Below are 18,838 nucleotides of genomic sequence, written 5' to 3' on the forward strand. Positions count from 1 at the left end.
GTGAAATTGATTTCAGATTTATGACCTCTAGAACTATAAGCTATATGAGAATAAATGTATGTTGCTTTGAACCACCAATTTGTGGTGATTTGTTATAGGGCTAAAGGGAGTGAATCCATTGGTCTTATCCTGAACAGGCCATAGTGGACTCTTGGAGTCAGCAGCCCCCTCAGGTCCTCTGTTGCAACAGAAGCACCTAAAACACCAACAAATCTTTCTCTTGTCAATAAAGATTAAACTTCATGGCTTAACAATGACTTAATGACTTGCAACTACTTGGAAAGGAATGATACAGAAGAAGGGGACTGAAAACTCCATCCTGCTATGATATGAGCTGGACACCTGTCATCCCATGCCTCTCTGCTATAAATTTTTAAAAATTTTTTAATGTTTTTATTTTTATTTTGAGAGAGAGAGAGGGGGGGGGAGGGGCAAAGAGAGAGGGATACAGAGAATCCGAAGCAGGTCCAGACTCTGAGCTGTCAGCACAGAGCCTGACGAGAGTCTCAAACTCGTGAACCTCTAGATCATGACTTGAGCCCAAGTCTGGTGCTCAACTGAGCCACCCAGGCGCCCCCCTGCTGTATGTTAACAGTTCTGGCCCAATCTCTATTAGGCAGATAAATGTGCCATTACAGACTCATCTGCTCTAGTTGGCAGGTTGTCAATATGGAAAGGTAATCACTTTGGGGATAGTCTTCTCTAGCAGAACATCTTAGGGTAAGCTTGCTGTCAAATATTTGTTATGCTTCTCTCTCCATGTAAGACAGAAGTCCATCGTGGTGTTCATATTTACTAAGCTGGTATTGGGTCTCTGAACGCCTCTCAATACACAGCTCCCAATGACTACTGCCAAATGAGAGACATGGTTCAGGAAGTTTTCCATCCTAGTCCTAAGGGTGTGCCAGTCCTGAGAACACTCATGAAAACTCTAAGCAGACTATATTTCTCCCACCAGGCTGTGGACCAAAATGACCTGATTCAATTTATAAATGTTTCTTTCCTTTTAAAAAATATTCCTTAAGAGTCTCTTCTATGAATCATGAATAACATCCCTTTAAAATCATCTCAATTATGAGAAATCTCCAACTGTGAAGACTCATTAATTGTTCAGAACTCATCAGAGAAAGAGATGTTATAGAAATAAAAAAGATTGTTAGGTGTTTTTCTTTTAAAGTTATAAACAAATTCTTTAATAGTTATTCTCTCTGTTGGGTAGTTTTTGCATGTTGGATATCAAATATTATTTGTGTGCTGCTCTGTCTTTAGCACTTCCCTCTCAACTTCAGGTCACATCAGATTACAGTTTGGTTTTCACCTAAGGTGCCCACTGTCTTGCTTGTGCCTCTGGATGATCTTGAACTCAACTTTGCATCTTTATGTCACTATCATCATTGACATTTGAGGTAATGGGACATTCATTACCTCTCCTAGGCCCCCAGGAGCACAGTGAACAAACTCTTTGGGTCTTTGATTGCCCTAAGCCATGCTCTCTTCTTGGGACTTGAGCTTGGCAAAAGTAGATTTTGCTCATTAGTAGGAATGACAATTTATGAGGTAGGCCTTCAGCATAAGGTCTGGCTGAGAGGGAGCAGTTTTCATGCCTTGGTAAATGCAAGGGTAGCAGAGCTAGCTTCACTAAATCTCTCATCTGTCTGTATATTTCATGCAATTGTTTTGTTCATAAGTAGTTTAAACATGAGTTTCTTTTGTAATGAGCTATGAGATGGAAATCTGAAATGCGAGCATGCTTTATAAATTTGGAATTGATTTACTGCAAGTGGTATACTCCTAGAGGTCATCAAAAGTACTCATTGTGTTGGACAGTTTTTCCCCATGCATACTATCTGTACCCTCTTAACTACTATTCCAAAAGCTGTTTAGAGTAATCCTGAGAACTGTAGTGCTCAGGTAACAAAAGCTGTCTATGGAAAGGAGAAGCTGAAATCCCAGTTTTAAAAGGAAAAATTTCTTGACAGGTCAACTGATAGGTGTTGAGGCCCCCTTTATTACTGTTCTTAAAGACCCACATTTGAGGTTGGCAGGAAGAGTGAACACACAAAATTCTGGGGGAAATGCACAAATCAAAATGGCCATGAGGAAGTATATTAGAAATATCTCTGAAGGTTTTTAAAGAAATTATCACCTGTTCCACATGTTCATATATACAAACTATTTGTATATTCAGTAAATTGCTAAATGGAAGCAGCTTACTTTTTTCACCAAGAGAAGCACTTAACTCTGATATTTAATAACATACAGAAATAATACATTTCTATAGGGGCTGGTTGGACCCCAGTACCATTAGGTATCATTTTATTTCCTGCTCCAGGTTGCTGCCATTCCAAGGCATGGATCCTATCCTCTGGGATCGTTCTGTGGGCTTTTGGCTGTGTGAAAATTAACACAGCTCTGAAAATCCCACACTTCTGGAATTCATTATTAAACCCCTATTTGTATAACTAACTTTCTGTCATCTCTGCTTTGCTGGTAAAGGGACTGTTTCTGATAAGTTGCCATTTGCCACTAAGCTTCCTTCAAAACTCACTTTTTCTTCTATTTTGTTGATTCGGTCTAGGCTACACTGGGGAACTTTCATTGGCTGAACGTTTCCTCCCCTTTGCTCATCCTTGTCCATCCTCCTCCACCATTACTAGCTACACTAAGGAGATGACCAATAGTGAAGAGTAGCTCGAACAATTCAGGTGGGTCAACACATTGGGGAGTGTGAGGACCCCACTCTGTCCACAGAGAAGTGATCCTTCAAATGAAGGACTGAAGGATGTTTTGCTGCATCACACGTACAGCCATAGACTGGGGGCCTTGGAATAAACAACAATAATAATAGTGGTGATGATGGTAATGGTAGCTGTCTTAGGTCATATTTCTCCAGATGGAGGTTTATGTGTAAGAAGTTTCTTAGGAAGAGCTGTTGAGAATAATACTTGCAAGGGAGTGAGGGAAGCAGGATTGGGCAGAGGAAAAAGTTACCATAAGATGCATTGCAGCAGTCAATTCTGCTGATTCTTCCTGGAGCTCAGAAGCTAGGATGACCCTTCAGAGATGTTCTGAATTCAGGCAAGGGAGCCAGGCATTGACAGTCATTGTATGCTGGTTGATTCCAGTGACACCCTATGAGAAGAGTGTTATTGTTCCTACCCCTTAACATATGGAAATCAGGGCCTAGTGAAGTTAGGTGGTACATGGCAGTATGTAGCAAAGGCAGGTTTTGAACCCAGGAGGGCTCAGGTAAAGGACCCATAATTATAACACTCCTCTCCTTGTCTTGCATTTATCTCTCAGAGATAATTACCTCGTCGTTTTAGTTCCTGAAATTCCTTATATTTAAAAAGGTGATGTAAATGTTATACCGGCTCCCTCACTGATAAAATGTCGGTTATATGGGATTAAGTCTGGGTTTCTTTGCTTAGTTTCCCTAGTAGCCTTTTACAGTTAGAAGTTGGCATGCTGCTATGACCAGATTTTTTTTCTATGCAGAGAAGGAAAAGAATTATACTTTTCTCTTCCCCCAAGCATAAGTACTGTCTCTCCACAATTATTGAATTTCATGGTTCACCTCTAATAAGGCATGAACCATGGAAACTGAACATCTACCTAATCCCCATGACAGAGCTGTTCTATAGCAATGGAATTCTGTATAGCTGAAGGCTTGCTTGTTCTTGCCATTAAATAAACTTGTTATTGGAACTCTCCTTTTTTGCTGATAGGAGTGCAAAATAGTACAGCCACTTTGGAAGACAGTTTGGCAGTTTCTTACAAAGCTAAACATAGTTTTACCCATATGACCCAGAAATATCACTATTAGGCATTTACACAAATGAGTTGAAAACTTATGTCTGCACAGAATCCTGCACATAAATGTTTATAACAGCTTTATTCATGATTTACAAAAGCTGTGTGCAACTAAGATATCCTTTGATAGGTGAATGGATAAACAAACTGCGGTATATTCATACAATGCAATATAATTCAATGATGAAAAGAAATGAGCTATTAAGCCATAAAAAGACATGAAGGAAACTTAAATGTATATTGCTAAATGAAAGAAGCAAATCTGAAAAGGCTATATATTGTAGGATTAGAACCATATGACATTGTGGAAAGACGAAACTATATAGATAGTAGCAAGATCAGTGGTTGCCAGGGATTCAAGGGGAGAGTGATGGATGAATAGGAGAAGTTTAGGAGATTTTAAGGTGCTGAAACTAGTTTGTATGATACTGGAGTAGTGGATGCATGACGTTATGCATTTGTCTAAACCGATGGAGCCTTACAGAACAAAGAGTGAACCTTCATGTATGAGAATTATAAAAAATTATCTAGGAGGTCAGGGGATTCATGCATGGAATGCAGACTGTGATGAGAGAATCCAAATGTATTACAGTTGTTTTAAACAATCTTACTCAATCGAGTAGGGTTAAGTAATTTGGAGAGAAGGACTCTGTAAAACTAAAGGCAAAAGAAACTGTACCCTACTTGGTAAAGGTATGTCCATGAGGGTACAGTTCTGATACTACTGTACATATATACTAGAATAATTAAGTATCTCCCATGCAGAAAATGATTTATGTAGGTACTTTGTGCTAAATGAGGGAGGAACATGAAAACAAAAACTTTGTTTGTTTGTTTGTTTGTTTTTGAGAGAGAACAAACAGGAGTTGGGGGAGGGGCAGAGAGAGAGGGAGAGAGAAAATCCTGAGCAGGCTCCAGGCTGTCCGCACAGAGCCCAAGGTGGGGCTCAATGTCAAAGAAAAAGGAGATCATGACTTGAGCCCAGATCAAGAATCTGACACTTAAACGACTGAGCTACCCAGGCGCCCCACTCCTTACTCCTTTAGTGTTCACTCTGCATAGTGACTTCCTTCCAAAGAGCACAGTAGGGAAAGGGGTGGGGGAGAATAGCAGGAAGAGTAACTTTACAGCGGAGAAACCTGAAAAACACTACTTCAGCTAGATGATCAGGGTCAACATCAGTGGTCTGAAATCATATTGATAGAATGTGCCTGCTTCTTTTAGGACTGAGACTTAACTTCCCTTCATCAGATTTACATTTCACAGAATCAAAGGTGATATACTATTTCAAAACTCTCATTATAGAGTCCTTTTCTAATTTAATATAACAGACACCACTACACTGGTATTTTTTATGTGTAAAAATCATACACTCATAAGGTGGTTGGGTTATAGGGGAACTTTTTGAACAGTGTGATAAACCCTTACAGTAACAGCTGTCACCAAAATGATGCGCTGAATGCACTCTAAAAATCTCAGCCTGCCTATTCTTTCCTATATCTTGACCACAGCATCTCTTGACCAAGACAACACTGTTGTTCAAAAAATGTGATGACAGTGTAGTCAGCAGCTGTGTGCCAAAGTTCCCTGATCTGGAAGTCAGGGCAAACAATCATGCAATGGGCAGGAAGATTATAATTGTGGAATCATTGAATTGAAGGTATAGAGATCTACTTGGTGACAGGGAAATAGGACACTTAGGATGTCATATAAAATGGCAGAGAACACCAGCTCTTCACTGGCAAATTCAAAAATACTGGAGGTGAGATGTCAGCGTATTCAAATGATTTCTTAAATGATAACTCATGATAAAAATGTGAACTTCCCATTTACATGGGAGCTTTCCAGCAGTGTCTTTATTGTTTTACCAAATTTGACATTTATAATGGCCCAACAAAAAGTCATGGCCAGTCAGATTGCCATTAACATGTGCAGTGGGGCAAATTAAACAAATCTACTTCCCAGTTCAGAGGGAAATCATGTAATTAGAGGCAATTTGGGCATGGCAAAATTTATCATCAGTTAATGTAGGATGCCTTCTCTTGTAATAAGAAGGATCAAGTATTCTCATCATAATAAGGCTATGATATTTTTTGGTGTAAAATAACATCAGAGTTATGCTATGGATTTAGCATGTGGGTTTGAGGGTGAAAATTAATCCTTATGGTGACAAAATGTGTTTAATGTTTTAGATGCTTTGAGAAAGAATGTGCTAGGTCGAGCCCAGAGTAGAAGATTCTTTCCATACATAGCCCTGTGTCCCCTCTCTCAGGCCAGAGCCAACAGAGCCCAGTATTTCCCTCAGAGGAGCTGTGGAAATGGATTAATGTATTCAGATTTTTAAAAACCTCATATAGATATAAGAAAATCTGTCTTATATACAACCAAGAACACATTAATTATTGTATCCAGCTTCAAGTTCAGGCTTTCTGGGTGAAATCCATTACTCTTCTAGTTCCGTTACGATTCTGCCTCAACATTCTGAAGTCTGAAATGATTCTTTTTTCTTACTCTATGTATAGAAGAGTCATCTATATTGACACATATGACTCTAAATCATTCCTTTCACTACTATACGAATATGCTATGATTTATGATTTTTTTTCATTTTTATGTTGAAGGCCATTTGAATTTTTCCATTCAATTACAAATAATACAGTGGTAAACATTCTTGTGTGTGTCTCTTTGGTCACAAGTACAAGAGTTTTTCTAGGGGACATACCTAGGAGAGGAATAGCTGAGTTGATGTATATGCATTCCTAACTTTTTCAATTGTTAAGTTGCTTTTCACTTTATATTCCCATCAACTGTGCATGAGAATTTTATTTCCTGACCTCCTCAACACTTGTTATTGGAGATGAATATTTTTGCTTATCTGATGGGTGTGATATGGTATCACATTACAGTTCTTATTTTCCTTTCTCTGATGTCAACTTTTTGTGGCAGATACTGTTATTAACTCCCTTTTATTGATGGGAAATCAAAGACTTAGAAAATAATTTGTCCACAGCTTCAGTTAGTAGGGGATAGGAACTTAGAAATGATTGCGGAGCAATAATTTTAGCTTATGCTTCACTATTAGGTCAATATGTGTTATTCTAATGCAGAGACCACGCAGGGAGTCATATTTTTCTCTTCATTCTGTCCTCTTCCAGAAGCAGCCTGCCCTCTCTCTGAACTTTTTCCCATTCATCTTTTTAATCCTTTTCCTGTTTCCTTTCTCCCATCTTTTCCTTTCCTTCTCTCCTTCCCTCAAATCCCTCCCTCCCTCCTTCTTTCCATCCCTATTTTTTAAAAAGCAATTTTAGCTGGGTTATCCTGCACAGTGCTCATAGAATTGAGAAAATGGAGTGAATGTGCATGATAAAATCTTGAGAGATTAACTGATTTTTTTCTTTATGTTGTATGTGAAGAAATTACAAACCCACACATATCACTGTTGAAAGGCAAAGAAACAAAGCTGAGTGCATTTGTGGGTATGTAATTTGGAAATGACTGTTAGCAAAAATTCTCTCTGGAGCAGCTGCTTCTGATACACACCACTTGTCTCTTATAATTAGAACAAAATTTAAGTTTCCTTAGGAACTGAAATGATGCAGCAAATTTATAATTAACAATAAAAAATGTTGAATGGAGAATTGCCCCACCTTTCGTTCCTGTGTTAATCTCTCTGTTAAATTTCTTCGGCAAGTTCTATTTTTATCTAAAAAAGAATTACCACCTAAGCAGGTAATGTGAAGAATATGATTTGTGGAATAAAATACAAGCTCAGGATGTTCTAAACCTTGCAGTTGGAAGAGCAATGAAGCAAATTGGACTCAGTCACGCAAGCATCAAGTTCAGCAAGTTTCCAGGCCTCAGGGTTTTTTAGAAAGATGATACAAAAAGTTCAATCACTGTTTTTATAGAGAATGTTAAAGTTTTGAACTTTATTGTGATACCTTTTTCCTTACCTAAACAGGAAGTTTCTCCCCTGTGCCTACCCAGCCCCTCTGCATCTTTAGGACATTTTGCCTTCCATGAAGCTGTTTGTGGTTGCCACCATCATAGAGAGAAAGATCCTAGGCAGTAGGGCCGGTGACTTGTTGATCTTTGACTCCTCACAGAAATTAGCACGTTGTCTAACGTATAGCCGGTGCACAATATATGATTACTGAATTAAGTTAAGCTGAATTAAATTAAGGTAATAGACATCCTGCTTTCTAATTCTGACCATGTCTGTGAAGAACTGGCACTGAATACAAGATGATCTGCGATGATTGCAGCAAATCCCTTAATCTCCACAGCTACAAATTCTGGAATACAAGTCTGTTAGGAGAAAAGTGAAAGGGTCCCAGGTGAGATATTGGGAGTGAGGTTTTGGTTTAGGTTAGCCGGTCACCAGTAGGAATGATTCCATTTCCTGAGGTGCACCTGAATATATGAAGACGGTACCTTATTCTGGGCTAGGTAGATTCAATCTTGGACAAAATTTATTTTACTTAAATTAAGACTTACAGGAGTTTAAGGGGTGGGGAGTTGAAAAGAATATTCTATAGTTAATTTGGAAGAAAAATGTGAGAATTCACCAAAAAAATTCTGGAAAGGTAGTAAGGAGTGAAGATTTGCTGGGCAAAGTATTAGAATATATAGTTTTACAACACAGTGTCTCTGGGGCAGGAGTAGATTGACTTGTTTATGCATTTACCTATTGACATTTAGATTGTTTCCAGTTTTCAGCTAGTATGAATGGAGCTTCTGTGTACATTCATGTACAATGATTTGTGTGGACGAAGTATTGAGTAAATACCTAGGAGTGGAATTTCTGGGTCTTACAGGAAGGGTAGGTTTAACATAAGAAATTGTCATATTGTTTTCTGAAGTGTATGATTTTGCATTCCTACCAGCAATGAATGAAATTTTAGTGCTCTACATTCTCTCCAATATTTGGTATTGTCATTATTTTTAATTTTAACTATTCTAGTGGGAGTATAGTCAATCTCAATGTAGTTTTAGTTTACATTTCCTTTATGACTAATGATGTTGAGACATATGTTTTCCATGTGCTTATCTGCCAATTTTTACTTGTGTTGTTTGTCTTCTTGTAATTGAGTTTAAGAGTTCTTTATGTATCCTGGATACAAATGCTTTGTCAGCTGTGTGTTGTATTAGGGTTGTCCAGAAAAACAGAACCAATAGAACGTATATAACAGGGATTTATTACAGGATTAGTTTGGAAGTCAAGAAGTCCCTGGATCTCCAGTATGCAAGTTTGAGAACCAGGAAAGCTGGTAGTATAAATCCACATCTGAAAGGGGTGAGGATTGGGACTGCTGGTTTAAGTCACTATCTGAGTCCAAAGTCCTGAAAACCAGGAGCACTGTTTCCAAGAGAAGATGGAGGTCTCAACTCAAACAGAGAGAAAGCAGATTAATTCTTCCTTTGTCTTTTGTTTTATTTGGGATCTAAAAGGATTGAAAAAATAAAAAATAAAAAATAAAAGGATTGAATGGTGCCCACCCACTTTGGGGATGGGTCATCTACTTTATAGAGTTCACTAATTCATATGCTAATATTTTCTGGAAACAGCCTCACAGACATACCCAGAAAGAATGTTTTATTAGGTATCCCAGCATCCCTTAGCCCTATTGATTTGACACGTAAAATTAATGATCATATATGTATTGCAAATATTTTCTCCTAGTCCTGGTTTGTCATTTCGTTTTCTTAATGGTGTCTTTAGAAAAACAGAAGTTTTTATTTTGATAAAAGTCCATTTTTTTTGTGGTTCATGCTTTTTATGTCCTACTTAAAGATTTCTGCTTGTATGAAGAGTGTAAAGATTTTCTTCTGTTTTTCTTCTAGAAGTTTTATAATTTTTTCTTTTACATTTAGGTCTTCTCTAATATAAGCACTTTAAGCTATAAATTTCCCTCTAAGCTCTGCTTTAGCCTTATCCCACAAGTTTTGATATATTATATTACCATTTGGTTTGAAATATTATCTAATTTTCTTTGTGACTGCTCCTTTGACCTATGTGTTATTAAGAAGTATGTTGTTTTATTTCCAAATATTTAGGAATCTTCCCTATATTTTTCTGTTATTGCTTTAATATTAATTATTAAATATTAATTTAATGTAATTACCTGTGCCAGAGAAATACTCTATATGATTTCAATCTTTTTAAATTAGGGCCCAGAAAATGGTCTGTTTTGGTGGACTGAATGTGTTTGAAAAGAATGTTTATTCGTTTTCTGGGTAGTGTATTCTATATTTACAAGTTAGGTCAAGTTAGTTGGTTGTGTTTTTCAGGTCTTCATCTATACTGATTATTTTGTATACTGATATGCCTTGATTCGAGAGACCCCCCGAAAACAAACCAACAGAGTCCAGAGCCAAAGCCAAGCGGCAAGGGTCGTTTATTGCAGGTTCGAACCCGGTCCTCCGCGCACTCGTCGCCGGTGACACAAGAGGCCCCGAGCAAGGATCTTACAGCTTCTTTTATAGACAGGCATAAACAAGTTAGGGATTTTTTTGAGGTTACAGAGTTGTTATAGGCTGACATTTAAATTTGAACGCTCAGCAGAACTTGATTGGTTCCCGCCTTTATTTCAAACCATTCAGCAGAACTTGATTGGTTCCCGCCTTTATGTCAGACTACCACCGGGGCACGCCCTGGCTGGTTTCAGGAACGGCGGGGGAAGGGAAAGATTTTTCTTTGTAGTTGTGAGTACACCTGGTAACTTTTCTCTTAGCCTCTCAATACTTGCTTTATCAATTACTGAAAGAAAACCATTGAATTCTCCACTTTTGTATTTGTGTATTTGTCTCTTTTTCCTTTCTGTTTTTTCAGCCTTTTCTTCAGGCATTTTGAATCTCTGTTACAGGGTACAAACACTAAATAAGTTTTCTGGGACCCAATTTCCAATGTGTGTAGTGGTTGATTCCCCCCCCCGCCCACATCCAAGAATTCTTTAGACTACAATAGCTGGGTGTACTATAATTCAACTCAATTCTCATACTGTCTACCTGGAAATAGCATCAGATTACAGATTAAAGATTCAGTTTCACAAAATTGACACCCCCCCCCCCCCCCACTCGCCACAACTACCAATTTCAGATCCCAATTACAAGTCCAGGCTGTTACCTGTGCCTCTGACTAATCAGCTACAGATTGGAGGTTACAATGACCGCCTTCAATTCAGGATGCCAATTGCAGGTCTGAGTTGTTAACTGTACTTCTGACCAACTGGCTATTGAAGGGAAACAGAATTTACCACCCTGAAATATGTTTCTTTGGCACAAGGATTATTTTGGACTGGTTCTTTTTAAGAAACAGAAACAGGAGCTCTGAAAACTGAGTAAAGTTACCCTTTTGTAAGAGAAATTTACGTTTATAAGGACATCACCATATGTAAGGATGTTTCCTTCTTTGTATTAGGAAGAGGATGACTGAATTTCTAAAACTTTTATCAGTGGAGAAGGCCATGACTTAAGTTGGCTAACAACCATACCGGTGTTTACTGTGCTTTTTCTGGTAGCCTCCCATTACTGGCCTTCCCCCCCCCCCCCCCAGCCCCTAACCTCCAACAACTTTCTTTTGTTTTTAGCTTAAGATGGTATTTAAGGTGATGGTTTGAGCCATTTCTGAAGTTACTTGGTTTTCTGGTATCTCCTATGTATATATAGGAAGCATATATGTTGTTAAACTTCTGTTTGCTTTTTTCCTGTAAATCTATCTTTTATTATTGGGGGGAGGTCTCAGTCAAGATTCAAGAAGGGTAGAGGGAAAATTATATTACTTCCTTACATTATAAATCAGAGGTTCTTTTAACTCCCTCCTTGGGTTTGATTAACTTGCGAGTGTGGCTCACAGAACTCAGGAAACCTGTTTACTTACTAGATTACCAGTTTATTACAAAGGATATTAAAGGATACAAATCAACAACCAGTAAAGATGTACATAGAGTGAGGTCCCAAACAAACAAGCTTCTGTTCCCATGGAGTTTGGGGCCTGGTACTATTGATGAAGGAGCATAAGGCAAGCTAGTACCCCGCAAACCCCTTTCCCCCCTTGGGTGGGATAGGTGTGACATTCCCCAGGCATTCCTGGCTGCCCTAAAGCTAAGAGAAGGAAGAAACAAATAGTTAACTAATAAAGACCACAGTTATGCAGGACAGGAGTGTGAGTCAGTTTACAAATGTCTTAGTGATTTACAAGACAAAGGCAATCTTATCAATAGCCTAACAATAGCAAAGCCTCCAGTATCTTGTCAGTCAGTCTTCTTCAAAATATGCAAGTCCTTTTGGGAGCTTCCCCTTTGCCTTTACCACCCACCTCCCCCCCACCATACCCCCCCACCCACAGCTCCCAGGTATACAGTCACTCCTCACAACCCCAGTGCAGCTCTTTCTGCTCACATGTCTTGTCCCCATACTTTAATAAAACCACTTTTTTGCACTGAAGATATCTCAAGACGTCTTTTAATGGAGGCTTCATTACATAGTCATGACTGATTAAATCATTGGTAATTGGTGACTAATTGAACCAGCAACCTTCTCCCATACCTGGAAATCAGGGATTGAAATTTCCAGCCTTCTATTCATGATTGGTTCCCTGGCAACCGGCTTTCCAAACGTCACCTCATTAACATAAACCCAGTTGTGGTGGAAAAGGGCTTGTTATGAATAATAAGACACCCATTTCACCTTTATGGCTCTGAAGTGATTTCAGGAATTGAGGGCAAGAGACCAAATATAACAAAAGATCCTTCCATTGCTCTTAACACTCAGGAAATTCCAAGGTCTTGGGAGTTGTGAGCCAGGAACCATAGACTAAGACCAAAAATGTATGAAAAATATATTTTGGTCATCTGAATGTCCAAATAATTATTTCTTATAAATGGTAATATTAAATACAAATCTAGGATTATTATGTCATCTTGATGAATTGATCCCTTTATCTTTATGAAATTTGCTTCCTTATCTCTAGTAATATTTCTTTTTCTGAATTCTATTTTGTTTCATAATAGTATAGCCACTCCAGGTTCCTAACGGTTATTGTTTGTGTGGTATATCTTATTCTATACCTTGCTTTTGACTTATTTGTGGATTTCTTTTAATCCACTCTGATAATCTTTGTTTTTTAATTAGAATGTTCAGATTATTTATGTTTAGTGTGATTATTGGTATGGTTGAATTAAAAACTACTATTTTGTCACCTGTTTTTTATATTTCTCTTCTTTTTTCTTTTTTCCTCTTTTTTGGGGTCAATTGAGTATTTTTTAATATTTCATTTATTTTTACTATTGACTTATTAGCTTTATTTAGTTTATTTATTTTTAGAGGTTGTTTTCAAGTTTACAGTGTCCATCCTTTGCTTATCACTTTGTACTGTGGATGACAGGGTTTACAGCTTTTCCCCCAGTAACTTAAGGTTTTTGTTCCACAGCAGAGAAGGGTCTAGGTAGGCTTTATGCCTTTCCCAGTCTATCCAGATCTTTCTCATGAGCACCTTTGGAAGTCTATGGAGAAGAACTGCAAGTGGGCATGAGCTCCCCTTGTGTCTGAAGCTCCCAGGGGGTTCTATGATAGCTACACTAGTCCACATAGGGCGTTTAACAACTTGTTAAGAATTATAGTTGAATTCTTCTGGCCCACTTGTATGGTCCTCAGTGCCTTTTTCTCCTATATTTTGTCACAGGCAAGCTAGTGCTTCCAGCTTCTTGGAGACTCCTGTCTTTCCTTGGCTTTCTGTTTACTTGATTGCCCTCTAATCTCAGTCCTCTGATGGGTTAAAGAAAAATTATGAATTTGTACTTCATTCATTTTTCTCTTGTACATGGGGTGGGAATGATACCTTTCCAGCTGCATGATAGGTAGAAACAAAACTCTCTTTAAGCAGGAACTAGTAATAGAAAAGCTGAGAAGCCAAATAGGGAATGGTGAGCAACTAAAAGATTTGCAACATGAAGAAGGCTTGGCTGGGAGAGGAAGGGAGGAAGTTCTCCTTGTCCCAGTAGTTACATTACCTAAGCAGCACCTAGAACCTCGAAGGGTTTATCTGGTAGGAGCTGGAACCACTGAAGAAACCCAGACATCGCTTGAGGTGGCACCTGTGGTGCAGAAGGAGGGAAAAAACAATTTTGCTTCCCCTTGCCATTCGGTTTCTTGACAGTGCCACCCATTGGACAAATCAGCTGTCTCCAACAGACATAGCAGCTTCAAGAATGCAGACTGCAGAGATTAGATTCCTCCCTTATTAGATAGAACAGAGCAGGTGAAGGATTAAATGTAAAGCTGAGAGCAAACACCCTAAGACCAGCGTGGGGTTAGTCTTTTATTTCTGAATAATATGTTTATGCTACCCTACTGATTTTTCTTTTTTTTTTTATTTAAAAAAAATCTTTAATGTTTATTTATTTTTGAGAGAGACAGAGACAGAATGCAAGTGGGTTAGGGGAAGAGAGAGAGGGAGACACAGGATGTGAAGCAGGCTCCAGGCTCTGAGCTGTCAGCACAGGACCTGACGGGGGCTCGAACATACGAGCTGTGAGATTGTGACCTGAGCCGAAGTTGGATGCTCAAATGACTGAGCCACCCAGGTGCCCCTACTCTACTGATTGTTCAATTTTAGACATTATCTATTGTTTTCTTGAACTACTTCCATCCTCCCTTACTCTAAACTTCTATCTTGAAAATATATCACAATTTTTGTCTAAATAAATAGTGGATGCTACATTATTGTGAATATGTATGTACACATTGTCCATAGCTGAGCCACATAATGCATTATGATTACATTTCCATTAATTTTTTAAATTTGCAATTAAATACAAATAACATAAAATTTATCATCTTACTTTTAAGTATAAAGTTCAGTGGTATTAAGTGTGTTTACATTGTTGTACAACCATTTCCAGACCTTTTTCAAACCTGAGAACTTCCCAATTTCCTCTCTCTCCAGCCACTGTCAACCATCATTCTACTTTCTGTTTCTGTGGGTTTGACTATTGTAGATAGCTCGTGGAAGTGAAATTGTGTATTTGTCTCAGCATAATGTCCTCAAGGTTCATCCATGTTGTAGTATGTATCAGTAATATGTAGTATGTTCCTTCCTTTTTAAGGTTAAATAATATTCCATTGTATGCATGTATCATATTTTGGATATTCACCTGTCAATATTCATTTGGTTGCTTTCACTTTTTGGCTATTGTAAATAATGCCACTATGAACAAGGGTACACAGATAGCTACTTGAGACCCTGCTTTCAATTCTTTTGAATATATATCTAGAAGTGGAATTGCTGGCTTATATGGTATTTCTTTTTTTAGTTTTTTGAGGAAACACCATACTGTTTTTCATAGTGGCTATATCATTTTATATTCATACCAACTGTGTACCCAGAGCTCAATTTCTCCACATCCTTACCAACACTTGTTACTTTCTATTGTTGTTATTATTGTTTTTTTATAGAAGCCATCATAATGGATGTGAGGTGATATCTCCTTATGATGTTGATTCACATTTCCCCAATGATTAGTGATATTGAGCATCTTTTTGTGTATCTTCTTTGGATAAAGAAGACCTTTTCCTATTTTTATATCAAGTTATTTTCTGTTGTTGAATTAAAAAAATTTTTTTTAATGTTTGTTTATTTTCGAGAGAGAGACAGAGACAGAACATGAGCAGTGGAGGGGCAGAGAGAGGGAGAGACACAGAATCTGAAGCAGGCTCTGGGCTCTGAGCTGTCATCACAGAGCAGGACACAGAGCTTGAACCCATGAACCGGGAGATCATGACCTGAGCCCAAGTCAGATGCATAACCCACTGAGCCACCCAGGCGCCCCTCTGTTGAATTTTAAGGAATTCTTTATATATTCTGGATATTAATCCTTTACCAGATATATGATTTGCAATGATTTTCTCCCACTTCTTTTCACTTTGTTAATTGTGTACTTTGATATGAAGTTTTTAATTTTTTTAATTAAACAAGTTTTGCTTTGACTTTTTTCCTTTTTTCTTTTATAGACTTCTTATTTTATGGATGTAGTGTTTTCAGTTATCTGATTGATATTTTATTTACAAGATATTTCTTTATTTTATTTGTTTTTTCTCTCTGCTTTTTCTCTTTTTCACCAGAGTTCCTTTTGTTTGTGACCCTTTTTATTGGTCTCTGTGTTTCATGTTTGGGTTTTCCTCAGATATCTGGTAATTAATGATGGCCCATTCATATTTAAGAATGAGGTCTTAAAGTACTTAATAGAAATTCTATGTTATTAAATGGAAATTCTAGGTGCTTATTGAATTGAATACTCTTAAGTTGTATGATTTGTTTCGGAATCTAGGCCATCTTCTAAGAGGAGCCTTAAATATCAATATTTATAGGTTTTTCTTCTTAGGCCAGTTTCTTCAGAGAGGAATCTCCCCCTTCCTGTCTTGGGTGATATAGGACTGGCAACTGTATGGATTAGGGTTTAGTTTCTATTGTTATCTTTTCCAATAAATCACCCCATCTCTACACTCAGTTACGACTGGTGTTGCTCAGGCCAGAGTCTCTTTATCAATTTTCTGATCTGATTTCTGGTCTTCTAGTCATCTTCCTGCCTTGTCTGAAGGGACTGGTGGAGTGCTTTGGGCAAAGGTGTCCTATGGACTCCTCATAGAGATTTTCAAACAATTATCTTGCTTTTGGCTGAACCTGAACTGTGGACTCAGTGATACCTGGTTTATCTAATCTTGAGGATTCCCACAGTTCTGTAACTTATCAAGTTTTTGACACATAATTAGCTTACTTCTTAGTGGATTTCCAATTACAGATTCAGGTTTCATCATTCTCTGGTCAATTAGGCTACTTCTCATTTATTGTTTTCACTTTCCAGAAGTTGTTGACATCTCTCATATGCTATAATTAGCTCCTGGTTTGTGTGAGTGTATCTAGTTTTTAACTCCTTTTCCTCTCATTTTAGTTGGAATTCAGGAGGTAACAGGGAAAAAAAAAAACCAATTATATTCAATCCACCAAGTTTACCCATGAATTTATGTGTATTGTGTTTAAATTGAGGGGAAAAAACCCTTGATATAAAAAGAAATGGTTAACAGTTATAATTATGCAAATTAGTTTATTAGCTAATTCAACTTAAAAGTAAAATGTTTGTTATTAATAGTAAGCTAATGAGGAAAAATAGAAATAGTGAATTCCTTAAGTTATTGCTTTAGTTTTTTTCTTCGTGTGACTAATTTTTTGTCATAGAATATAAGAAGGGAACGCATGACTTATGAGGTTATGGTAATAACAAAAAGTTTACAGTACTAAAAGGACAATGCAGAATATAAAAATTTATAAATATTACTTGATCATGAATGTATAAATCTAGAATTTCAGGATTAACAAATGGTTCTTTATTTTGCTTCTCTTCACAAATATAAATTGTTATCATAAATATTACTTACTTTTCCTTCATTGTAGTTAGAATGCTTTAATGTTTACAATTGGTCAGTTTGTCAATGAAAGGGTAAGAAATAACATCTGAGGGTGTCTGGGTGGCTCAGTCGGTTAAGTGTCGACTTCCGCTCAGGTCATGATCTCATGGCTCATGGGTTTGAGCCCCACAAAGGGCTCTGTGCGACAGTTCAAAGCCTGGAGGCTGCTTCAGATTCTGTGTCTTCCTCTCTCTCTGCCCCTACCCCACTTGTGCTCCATATTTCCTTGTCTGTCAAAAATAAATAAAAAATATTAAAAAAATTTAAAAAAGAAAAGAAATAACATCTGGATGGGAGCAGGACAAAAGGAGAACAGACTAGAAAAAGGCTATATATCATTGACAACTCTGGACTTTGAGACCAGCAAGTAGCTTTTTTTTTTTTTTTTTTTTTTTTGAGAGAGAGAGAGGGTGCAAGTGAGTGAGAGGGAAAGAGGGAAAAAGAGAAGTGGGACTCATCTGAAATGGGGCTTGTGCTCACCTGATATGGGGCTCTGAGTCACATACTGTACCATCATGACCTGAGCCGAAATCAGATGCTTAATGACTGAGCCACCAGGCACCCAGGCAAGCAAGTAGCTTTTAAAGCAGTTCTTTGACAGTTTTTCTGGATGTTATAACTGGTCATGAGTTTGGATTGCTGTCCTATTATCAGAATATTAGTATATTTGTACTTGTAAACATGTCAGTTAGACCATGTTGGAAATGGCATCTCTAGAACTGAATATGTGGGAAGGATATTTTCTCTTCCTTGTAAATTTGGTATAAAGAGTATTAAATACCAGTGAAGGGAACTTCAAGAAATGTCCAAGAGATGGGATCAACAGAATGCAAAGGGTAGGGCATAAAGAAGAAGAAGGATCCTGGGTCCAGGAAGGAAAGGGTGTAGTAGTCTGAGTCAGCCAGTGTAGGGGTATAGGGAGACATCCCTGACTGTAGCCCCTAACAAAAGAGTGGCTGTGGATGCACCTATGATCCCACCAACCCTGGGCATAGCTCCTTAAAATAGAAACAAGTTTTGATCCAGAACTAAACTATGGTGGTTTAAGAGGCAAATTATTTTACACTCTTTTTGAAAGACAAAGCCCAAATCACCCCCCTGCCCCAACACACACACTACTCTTTGCATCTAAGCTGAACTTAATGGCCAGTTAATGAGAGTATAGTGGAAATAATGCTGTGTGACTTAAAAGTTAGGTCAAAAAGGCAATATATTTTTTACCTGGCTCACTGGAATAGTCACACTGGAGCCTTGAACTAACATGAAAGAATTTTATCACTACAAGGCTACCATGCTGAGATTAAGCCCAAACTAGCCCCCTGGAGAGACCACACAGGGAGCCCTTGAAACTTCAGAACTAGCAGAGGAGCCTGGCCAATTCCCAGTAGATTTAGCCCTGCTGGTCTACTAGTTCCAGCCTTGCTCTGATTGCAACTGCACAGAAGTGCCTGAGTTATAACCCTCCAGCTGAAGGCTCTCAAATTCTTGACCCCTAGAAACAGGAGATAAATGAAGATGATTGTTGTTACTTTAGGCCACTAACATGTATTGTTAACTGACACCG

This window comes from Acinonyx jubatus, chromosome A1 (assembly GCF_027475565.1).
Source record: "Acinonyx jubatus isolate Ajub_Pintada_27869175 chromosome A1, VMU_Ajub_asm_v1.0, whole genome shotgun sequence".
Lineage (NCBI taxonomy): Eukaryota > Metazoa > Chordata > Mammalia > Carnivora > Felidae > Acinonyx > Acinonyx jubatus.